Source organism: Vipera berus, assembly GCF_964194415.1.
Source record: "Vipera berus genome assembly, chromosome: 1".
NCBI classification, from domain to species: domain Eukaryota; kingdom Metazoa; phylum Chordata; class Lepidosauria; order Squamata; family Viperidae; genus Vipera; species Vipera berus.
In genome coordinates, this window is record NC_138202.1 from 66795847 (window position 1) to 66806726 (window position 10880).

Below are 10880 nucleotides of genomic sequence, written 5' to 3' on the forward strand. Positions count from 1 at the left end.
CTTCTGCCAAGAATGGGCAAGCTTCTTAAAGCCAGTATGAAAGAACTCCACGCTTCAACCAGATCCTGCGATTTTTTTCCACCACTTCACCTGAGATGCACAAAAAGATAATTCCTTCTATTTTGGGAAAGGTTGGAAATCACATGGTGCCAAGTCTGGATTGTATGGTGGATAGAAAAGATCCAACTTCACAGACACCTCTTGATGACTCCATAATGTATGACTCCTAGTACTGACCCTCGTGTGTCTGAATTTTATGTTGTTGCAAAGTCTTGAGTGTTGCATGCATTATGCTGAGCTAATAGTTCAAGGATATCAATATGAACAACACTACCCGTATCCCAAAACACCTATGTTGATTTTTTCCCCCTAATTCTGGGTTTTGACCCCCCCTTCACCTTCTACACTCATGCAATTGAAGCTCTGTAATGCTTCCATAGACCAGGGGTCTTCAAACTTGGCAACTTTAAGACTTGTGGACTTCAACTCCCAGAATTCCTCAGCCAGCCAGCCAGGCTGAGGAATTCTGGGAGTTGAAGTCCACAAGTCTTAAAGTTGCCAAGTTTGAAGGCCACTGCCACAGACTGACATTTGGTTTGTGTTCATAATGATAAGCCCATGCTTTGTTGGCTGCTACAATGCAAAGAAGAAATTCCTTACTTTAATTCTGGTAGCATGACAATAATTGCTGGCAAATATCAACTTTAGAAACTTTCATTTCTACCATCAGCAAGCAAAGAACATCTTGCACAAACTTTCCAGTATTAAACAAAATCAATAAAGCAACACACGTGTTTCTGTGAAATGCCAGGTCTGGCAGCAAGTTATCTTTGAACGATCCACTAACTATTCTTTATTTGTTTATCAATCTTTCTTATGTGAAAGTCATTGGTTGCTGTTACAGGTCAGCCACTTTATTCTTGATTACACAATTAACTCTTCCTGCTTCACCATCTTTTACACTTTTTTGACCAGCAACACACAGTACTCATGTCAACACATTTATTAGCCATGAACAACCTCACTTTCAATTGGAATGAATTGAAAGCAGTCAAGAATTCAGTCCTGGTATGTGCACTAATGCATACTCACTGAAAACTTCCATTTCACAAACAATAGCAATACAGCTTTTTCTCATAGCAATTTCTTGACAACTGAAATTAAAAAACAAGGTGCTAAAAATTTTAAATCATCAGTTTTGCCATTGCATTTTCTCAGTGTTGCTACAGCAACCAGTGTTTTAATGGTTCCATTTCATTGCTAAATTGGAGCATGATCACATACCTTCTTGCTGCCATTTGTTTCTGAGCACTCATAACATTAATTTCATCAACATTTTAATGGATTCTTGGTTCCCTTTTGGGCAAGGTTTAAAGAGAATAAGAAGGATGAAATATAACTTCCATTTCCCCTTGTGTTGGAAGCAATGACTATTGCTCTTAAATTTGTCATGTACAAAATTTGTTATTCCTTCTATGTTAAAATTACTTTCATCTGTCCAGATTTTCAAGTAGCAATAGCATACACGCTAATTATCGCTTTGCATTTTTTCTAAAGTTCACAGGGTGGAGGCACTAACCCTCCAGCTGATATTCTATAATAATTATAGTTAGGTGCTTACAATTATTAGTAGATATTAGCAGTGCTTTTTTTCTAAAAAAAAAAAAGTGCCAGAACTCTCATCTTGTTAATCTTTTATTTATATAATTTTATTTATATATTTATTTATATAATTAAAAAATTATATATTTACTGATTATCTGGATTTTTGTCACTCAGCCTTAGCTGCACAATCACTGGGAAGCGGGATATATTAAAATATGACACAAATTCCACCCCTTAGATCACAACACCAGTACAAAAGGGGGAAGCTTGTATTGTGGTAATTTTATTGTATTATTACTGTATTCTGGAACTGAGTACTATAGATTATTTTTGAAAATAGGCAAATCCTTGTCTGAAATGTTGGTTTTTTATGGATTCACACATTTTGCTGAGCCATATTGTTTAACTGTAATAAATCACCATTGGCAGGATTCATACATATGGACCCACAGTCTAGGTATAGTATATTTATTCATACTTTATATATACCATAAATTATGCATCTAATCTGGATTCAGCTGTTGTGATTCAGGGTCAGCCTGTGGGTTCGGGAGTTGGGTCGGACGACTCAGAGGAGGAGGAGGGGGGTGTTGAAGAGCTTGCTGAGGGGATTGGACAGCTTGATGAGAGCCCCCAGCAAGGCCCCTCTCATCTGGTCACGATGCAGACCCAGCTGTGTGAGCCTGACAGCGTGGATAAAGATGACCCACAGCTGGCCCTGTTCAAGGACACCCAACGCAGGAGGCAGTCAGTCAGGAGTAAACAGAGGGAGGCAATGGGGCACCTTGGAAGGAGGCACAGAGAGGCCACGCCCTGAACTGTATTTAAGGGGAATGTGTGGGAGGGCTGGTTTGCTGAAGGCAACCGCTTGGATTGTTCCTGCGTCTTAGCACGTGTTTTATGGTTGGTGTCTTGTCTTGCTCTTGTTTTATGTGAATAAATTTGGCAGGCTTTATTCCAGCCTCTTGCCGTTTGTAAAGGGGTCGTCCCTGCTTTTGCTGCAGGGCCGGTAGCAGGCTGGTACAGAACATCAGCAAACATGCTAAAGTGGATCAATCATTTGCTGCTTAAAGTGATGTTTGAATCCAGTCATTGCAAAGCAACATTTATGACACAGTGTACATCCTAAAGAAGTCAGTTTGGAGCATACTCAGGAAACTATGGTCTAATAATGTGATGTGTGAACTTATTTAGAATATCCTCCCCTTCTGCTTGCAAGGAAAACCTTTTTTGTCTTGTTTTCTGATGTCTGACGAACCTGCTGATGCAGCTGGGCTGGGCGTCGCTGGCAGAGTCCCCCGGGGTCGGAGCCGGAGCAGCTAGTGCTGTGGGAGCCGCAGGGCCTGATCTACACAGGGCTGCGTGGGGCAGGCGTCGTTGCTGGCAGGACAACTGTGGGCGGGGGTGTGAGGGGTGTTGGTGGCAGGCTGCCCCCCGGGGCCGGAGCTGGCACCGGAGAAGCTGGTGTGGGAGCCACGGGGCCCGCTCTACACGGCGGGGCTGCATGGGATGGGCAGTGGAGGCAGCAGCAGGCGTCGTGGGCCAGGTGTTCCAGGGCGGCCATGTAGGTGCGCAGGGCAAGGCAGTGGCGGCGCAGGTCCAGCACTGGGTAGGCCACCAGCTGGCATGGCCCATGGAAGGTCATCCGCCTGCTGTGCCCCACGTGAGTCACCTTCAAGCCCAGCGCCCGCAGCTGCCCTGCCAGCGCCACCTGCCCCGCCGTGTAGAGCGGGCCCCACAGCTGCCACACCACTAGCTGCTTCGGTGGCGCCACCGCCTCCCCCCCGCACCTCTGCCCCAACGACGACGCCCACCCCGCACAGCCCCATGTACAGCAGGCCTTGCAGCTCCCACAGCACCAGCCAGTCCAGCTCTGGCCCTGGGGGGCAGCCCGCTGCCAACATCCCCAGCACCCCCACCGCCCCGCCAGCAACACCACCCGCCCCGCGCAGCCCCTTGTAGAGCACCTTTCAGACAACCATGACCTGGATGACCGAGACTCTCCATAGACATATAGGTGGACCTCGTTTAATGACCACTCATTCAATTATTGAACTTGTGATTTTGACAGGTCCTCAACATTCCATCCATCAGAGCTCCCATAGTCATGTAATTAAACTTGGCAACCAGCCTGGACTTCTGATTTTTGTAGCACCCTGCAGTCAAGTGATTACAATTTACTACCTTTCCTGCCAGCTTCCCCCACAAATCAAAGTCAATGGAGAAGCCAGCAGGAAATTGGAAGTCACATGAGAGCCTCGCTCAATGACCCATGCAGTCTTCATTGATAGATGACAACCAGGGACTGTTGCTAAGTGGTGTCAGTCACATGACATCATGCTTTAGGACTGCATCATTTAGTGACAGAAATCCCAGTCCCAATTACTATTGTTAAGCAAGGACTATTTGTATTGCAAATATCTCACTTATAAGGAGAGATATAATTGAAATGGTTACAAAAAAGTAGTATACCAAATTTGATGTTTTAGGATAAGAAAACTTGGCTAAATGGAAATGGCACTTTATCATAGATTTGATATGTTATCTAGAGCAAGATTCTAAGCAAAGAGAAGTTGAGGCAATGATTCTCAAAAATGTCACAACTATCAACCAATCAGAATAGAGCTGGAAGGGACCTTGGAAGTCTTCTAGTCCAACCTCTTTACAACTAAGTAAACAGGTAAAGGTAAAGGTTCCCCCACACATGCGTGCTAGTCGTTTCCAACTCTAGGGGCCGGAGCTCATCTCCGTTTCAAAGCCGAAGACCCAGCGCTTGTCCAAGGACGTCTCCGTGGTCATGTGGCCGGCATGACTAGACGCCAAAGGTGCACGGAACACTGTTACCTTCCCACCGTAGTGGTCCCTATTTTTCTACTTGCATTTTTACGTGCTTTCGAACTGCTAGGTTGGCAGAAGCTGGGACGAGTAACAGGCGCTCACTCTGTTACGCTGCACTTGGGATTCGACCTGCCAAACTGCCGACCTTCTGATCGACAGGCTCAACGTCCTAACTCACTGAGCCACCGCGCCCCTTTTTAAATAAGCAACCAACACACAACCACCCCCCAATATACCTATATTATTAGAATTAATGTATACATAAATTAACAGGCTATTGATTGTTTAGATTATTAAATGTTCTTTAAATAATTTAGAAAGCTTAGCCTAGTTCTATATTCTGGTGGCTAGCAACACATAACAATAGAACAAAATAAAATAAATATTATAAAATGCAACATAGTGCAGCTGAAGCCCTAAGCAAATCTCACTCCTAATGAATAACAAAACCTGCATACTAGGTTCAACTAACATCCTGGGTCTGGGCATAGAAAGATGGAACTTGAACATGTGGCTGCCATCTTTATTTTTTTCACCATATCTTGTAACTGAATAGTCATCACACATACCCTTTATGCATCAAGAACTAAATCACCCTAAACAGGGTTGCTAGTGTCTACATGCCAATGCAATAAGAGGAGAAACATAAATATATTTTGCTGCTCTCATTGGCGCAAAGCCCCCCCCCCTAATTAAAGATTAGGGGGGGGGGCTTGGTTGCATTCACTACATATTTTGTTCCAGCAGTGCTCTAGGCTTGTCTGATGCTGGTTTCATCTCCTGGTGTTCTCTGAAAACCAAGAGGTCCTCTGGGATCCATGCATATCCAAGATTCCCCACAGGCATGATATAGTCCAATCCAATCCAAGGTGATTGTCACTTGCTCATCCCAAGAAGAGACTAAAGCCTCAGTCAAGCCATCCAACAGGGCATGGGAATAACTCCATGCTAATTCTGAAACCCATCTGGTTCATCAGGAATCTGGGGTTGTCTGATCAAATAAGACTTTCCTCCTTGAGGCAGAAGCAGCCAGAGAGGGTATTAAGGTTAACAGAGAATGGTCTGTCCATGACAGGGAACCAATGGCAACATTCCCAACTGCAGATCACATCACCACTACCTAAAACAGAACACAGAACTATTGTCTTTACCCTCACTGTCAATAATCTGCATCAGGCTGCTGTGGTAGCCACGATCATGGTAGAATGTGGATATACATTAAGAGGAAGGGATGAACCAGATTTCTCATTCTGAAAACCATTAATCACATACAAGAAATGATTGTAAAGGATGAACTTAGAGAAACAGAATGATTCAGAATAAGAGGATGTACGATAGTAATGCAAGCAAGTGTATAATGGCACTATTGGAAAAGACATCCAATTTTCAATTCATTAACAGTTTTAGATATGCAGATTATACCATGTTATAGATTGATAATAAAAAAGAGTTAGAAGAGTGCATTATGAGTGTAAAAAACAGAAAGGGACAAACATTAAATATTAAAGAAAGAGAAGAATGGCAGCCAGTATGCTTAGTGAGTTTACAATAAGTCGCTGGCAAAGCAGTATTTTGGGGTTTTTTGAACAGTGATGCTACTCAGGAATAATAATAATAATAATAATAATAATAATAATAATAATAATAATAATAATAATAATAATAATAATAATAATAATAATAATAAGAAGAAGAAGAAGAAGAAGAAGAAGAAGAAGAAGAAGAAGAAGAAGAAGAAGAAGAAGAAGAAGAAGAAGAAGAAGAAGAAGAAGAAGAAGAAGAAGACGAAGAAGTGGTAGTAGTGGTAGTAGTAGTTGGAAGGGACCTTGGAGGTCATCTAGTCCAACCCCCTGCTCAGGCAGGAAACCCTATACCATTTCAGGCAAATGGCTGTCCAGTCTCTTCTTAAAAACCTCCAGTGTTGGAGCATTCACCACCTCTGGAGGAAGGTTGTTCCACTGGTTAATTGTTCTGTCAGGAAGTTTCTCCTTAGTTCTAGGTTGCTTCTCTCCTTGATTAGTTTCCATCCATTGCTTCTTGTCCTGCTTTCAGGTGCTTTGGAGAATAGCTTGACTCCCTCTTCTTTGTGGCAGCCCCTGAGATATTGGAACACTGCTATCATGTCACCCCTCACCCTTCTCTTCGTTAAACTAGACATAGCCAATTCCAGCAACTGTTCCCTATATGTTTTAGCCTCCAGTCCCCCAATCATCTTATTTGCCCTTCTCTGTACTCTTTCTAGAGTCTCAACATCTTTTTTACGTCGTGGTGACCAAAACTGGATGCAGTATTCCAGGTGTGGCCTTACCAAAGCATTGTAAAGTGGTATTAGTACTTCACGTGATCTTGATTCTATCCCTCTGTTAATGCAGCCTAGCACTGTGTTGGCTTTTTTGGCAGCTGCAGCACACTGCTGGCTCATATTGAAGCGATTGTCCACTAGGACTCCGAGATCCCTCTCACAGTTACTACTATTGAGCAAGGTACCACCTATACTATACCTGTGCATTTGATTTTTCCTGCCTAAATGTAGAACCTTACTTTTTTCACCATTGAATTTCATTTTGTTAGATAGCACCCAGTGTTCGAGTCTGTCCAGATCCTCCTGTATTTTAAGCCTATCTTCTGGAGTATTGGCTATTCCTGCCAGCTTGGTGTCGTCTGCAAATTTGATGAGTTCCCCATCTATCCCCTCATCCAAATTGTTAATGAAGATGTTGAAGAGCACTGGGCCCAGAACAGAGCCCTGGGGCACCCCACTACACACTTCCTTCCATGTAGATAATCCTGTCCAAGTCTTCAGCCACTGTTGTATTCTAGGGTGCAACTAAAACCTCAGCAGCAGGGTTCATTATAGCCCAAGGAAAAACCTCAAGCACCCTCTGGAAATCAGAAGGATCCATTATATGCCTGGAGTAGACTGATCTACAAGGTCAGTGTGACCTGTGGAGATCGGTTGTACTGATCAAGGGAGCCAGAAAGTGATCTTGCCACAGCATAGGATAAAAGCTAGTGACCTCCACTTTTAAATTGCATCTACTCAAGTGTAAAATCCAATTATAATAGGTGGCCCTACATGTGATTCAGCCCCAATTACCTTGGACAAGCTCACGGTAGTTATGGTGGCTATAAACTTGAGCTGATTCTTCCCCCCCTGCTCTGAGAAATTAGATGAAAGTCCTCCAGTACTACTGGGATACTCAGCGCAAATCCCAGTGCAAAGGCCAGGAGCTCAGTCTTGAGCATCACAGCGGATACTGCAACAGCAGCCCCAACTTGTCATTCCATGAGCTGTTGCAAAAAAATTATCATAATTTAGTATTATAAGAGGCAGATGTTTAAAACTGTGAAAAGACTGGCATCATTTTAGTTTACTTACCAGATATTTGTTTCCTGGCCGATTTAACATGTAAGTCTCTAGCCAGTTGTAACCACATTGCTATATACTTTTCAGACATGTGATTTTGTCTAAAAGTATGGTTTTCTCTTGAAGAAAATTGTGTATGTTTATAGATCATTATGCTTATGCCAATTCTGTATTTCTTCTCTATTTGTCATACTATCTGGGTTGAATCACTTTTAATGCAAATTGAGCCCTTGGGCCCGTTCAGTGTTTTGTAAGCAAAGAAAGGCTTGTTCTGAAACTGTATTTTCCATGCCCCTTGTTTATCAGATCCAAAGGAACTGTATCTAAACCAACCAATTCATGCGAAGACTGATATCCCACAGATAGTCCTCGACTTAACGACCAGTCTCTTGGTGACCAAAGTTATGATAGACCTCCAGAGAGCTACTTACAACCCATTTTTGAAATTCTGAAGCCTCCCCACACTCACGTTATTGAATTTTGGTCATTTGGCAACCAGCCCACATTTATGACTGTGGCAGGGTCCCACATTCATGTGACTAGAATTTACATTTTTTTTTGCCAGAAATTGACATTTACTTCTGGTTTCCAACAAAAAAAATAGCAGAATAACAGAATGAGAGTTGGAAGGGACCTTGGAGGTCTTCTAGTCCAGTGGTGGCAAACCCGCAGAGCCCTCTCTGCGGACACGCACACCATCACCCCAGTCCTAGGCCTTCAGCTGGGTTTTATAAAACCTTTTTGCTTTAGGCCTTTGCTGCCGTGTGGGGAAAAAAAGGTTCAATCAATCAATCAATTTCAACATCTTGCGGGGGGAAAAAAGATCTCGTAAATTTAGAATTGATTTAACTTTTTAGTCCCACCCAGTCTGCAATTACCACTGCAGCCATGCCCACCCAAATGGCCACACCAACCCAGTGGGCCACCCCCCACCCCACCCTGGCACCCGATGATACATAAGTGGGTTTTGGATTGCAGTTTGGGCACTCGGTCTGTAAAAGGTTCGCCATCACTGTTCCAGTCCAATCACCTGCACAGGCAGGAAGCCTATACCATTTCAGACAAATGGTTGTCCAATCTAGCTGTAATGTATTGGGTTTTGTTTTACTGAGTGTATCACGTGAGTTTTGATTGCTGGAAGGTTGCTTAAGCAGGGAGCTGGCTAACGGCTCCCAGTTCCTCAGACAACCCATCTCCAGCGCCACCACTGACTGCTTCTAGGGCGGCAATAGGTTGCTTTAAACCTATTGGCCGCCACCTAGAGGCCAGGGTATAAATAGCTACATTCGCAGCCCTGTTTCCCCAGTTCGGTTCCTGAAAGCAATAAAAGAATGTTTCTGACTGAACTCACTCGCCTCGTCTCTTTGCTCAAAGAGCCCAGTACACAGCACTAGCCATTAGATACAATGGGTTTCCAATGTACTTTTTTTTTGCCAGAAACGAGAATAGATTGTATAATGACCACAATGTTCACTTAACAACCACCACAAGAGTTCATAAAATCCAGTATAGTCATGTGGTGACTGGCTGAACAACTAGTCACACATCGAGGATTCCCTGTATAACAATGCAATAAAATAATAAAAAACAATAATAATTAAAAAAGGTAATCATTAGCTGGCAAGAAAGAGTTTGAGGGTTGTGCATCCTTTCCTGCCATTTAGTAGTCACCTAGATTTTTGCAAGCCACTCATGGTATGCCTTATTTTTCTAGTGTGTGTTTGTGTTTGTGTGTGTATGTACAGACAATGAAGCAATGCCTCTGAATTATAGTGTTGGCTAAAATTGGTGGGAACACTTTGAAGTACAAAAAGAAGATGCCATTCAGTGGAGAGACTAATAATGGAGCTAAGTTTAAATATTTTGGATACTTAATGGAAATCACTGAAACATACCCTGATGATTGGAAAAATTGAAAGCAGCTGAAAAAGAAGCCAACCGATGACAAGGGGGCAAAGATCCTTTTATTGTTGACAATTAGACAGATGCCAATATTGACAAAAGCACAAACATCTAAAAAGACAACGAAGCAATTGCCAACAGACAATTCTGGCCAAAAGATGCTGCCTGGTGTATAAAACAGCTAACAACAGGAACTGTTACATGAGCTGTGTTCTGACAACATATCAAGTCTTGGATTCCTTAACCATAGTTGATAATAAAAAAAAACCTGACCACTGACTGGGTTCACATTTAATACATTGCATCACGTATTTGGTTACAAACGGCTTTTGCCAAGCTTGCACAATATAGCAATATGAAAACAACATTTGGTCTTCCTTAGTTGTGTGAACCAAGCCACCGAGAGCTTCCCAGAAGAGTAAGTCTATTAGAAGATAATGCTTGCCTAGCATAAGCAGGACATCTGTTCAAAAATTGATACTCTTACCATGTGCTCCTAATCAAACACATATATTAATGCATAAATGAGTGCAAAGCAGTTTCTTAAACATACACACAAACACACAATTTTTCTGACTTTGAAAAATGGAAAAAGAGAAAGGCACGTGGTAACTGATGTTTTATTCTTCAGTCCTTCTGTTTATGGCTTGATAGCATCTCTCACTCAGTTTACTCAGAAATAAGATGTGAGAGATGCATTTGGATAACATACTGTATATCTTAGACCAAGATATGCCCACTTGCATCTGCTTTTTTTTCTCCTCTCCTGGGAGACATCGTCAGGAAACAGCCATCAATCATTCATTTTCAGTTTAACCCAGCGTTAAACACTTCCAGCTGAAAGGGCCAAAGTTTAATCCATAAAGTAACCTACTGAAAAATCACTCTGGTTTATGGGGGCAAGAAGCAGCATTGCACCCACATCCTTAACTACAAAAGGGGTCAGACCCTGGGCCATTAGGAGAGGCATCATCTCATTCCCTGAACCTATTGTTCAAGGTGAATAGGATTGCAACTGTCAGTGAACGATCCTGCAGGTGCACAGGTGGCAACTAAGAATTGACTAAAACCGGGGAAGGGTCCTACTTAGCTTTTAATTATTTCTTCTCTTCTATATGTATTTAAGAGATCGAAAAGGAGCCCTAATTCTATGCCTAACAATCAACTG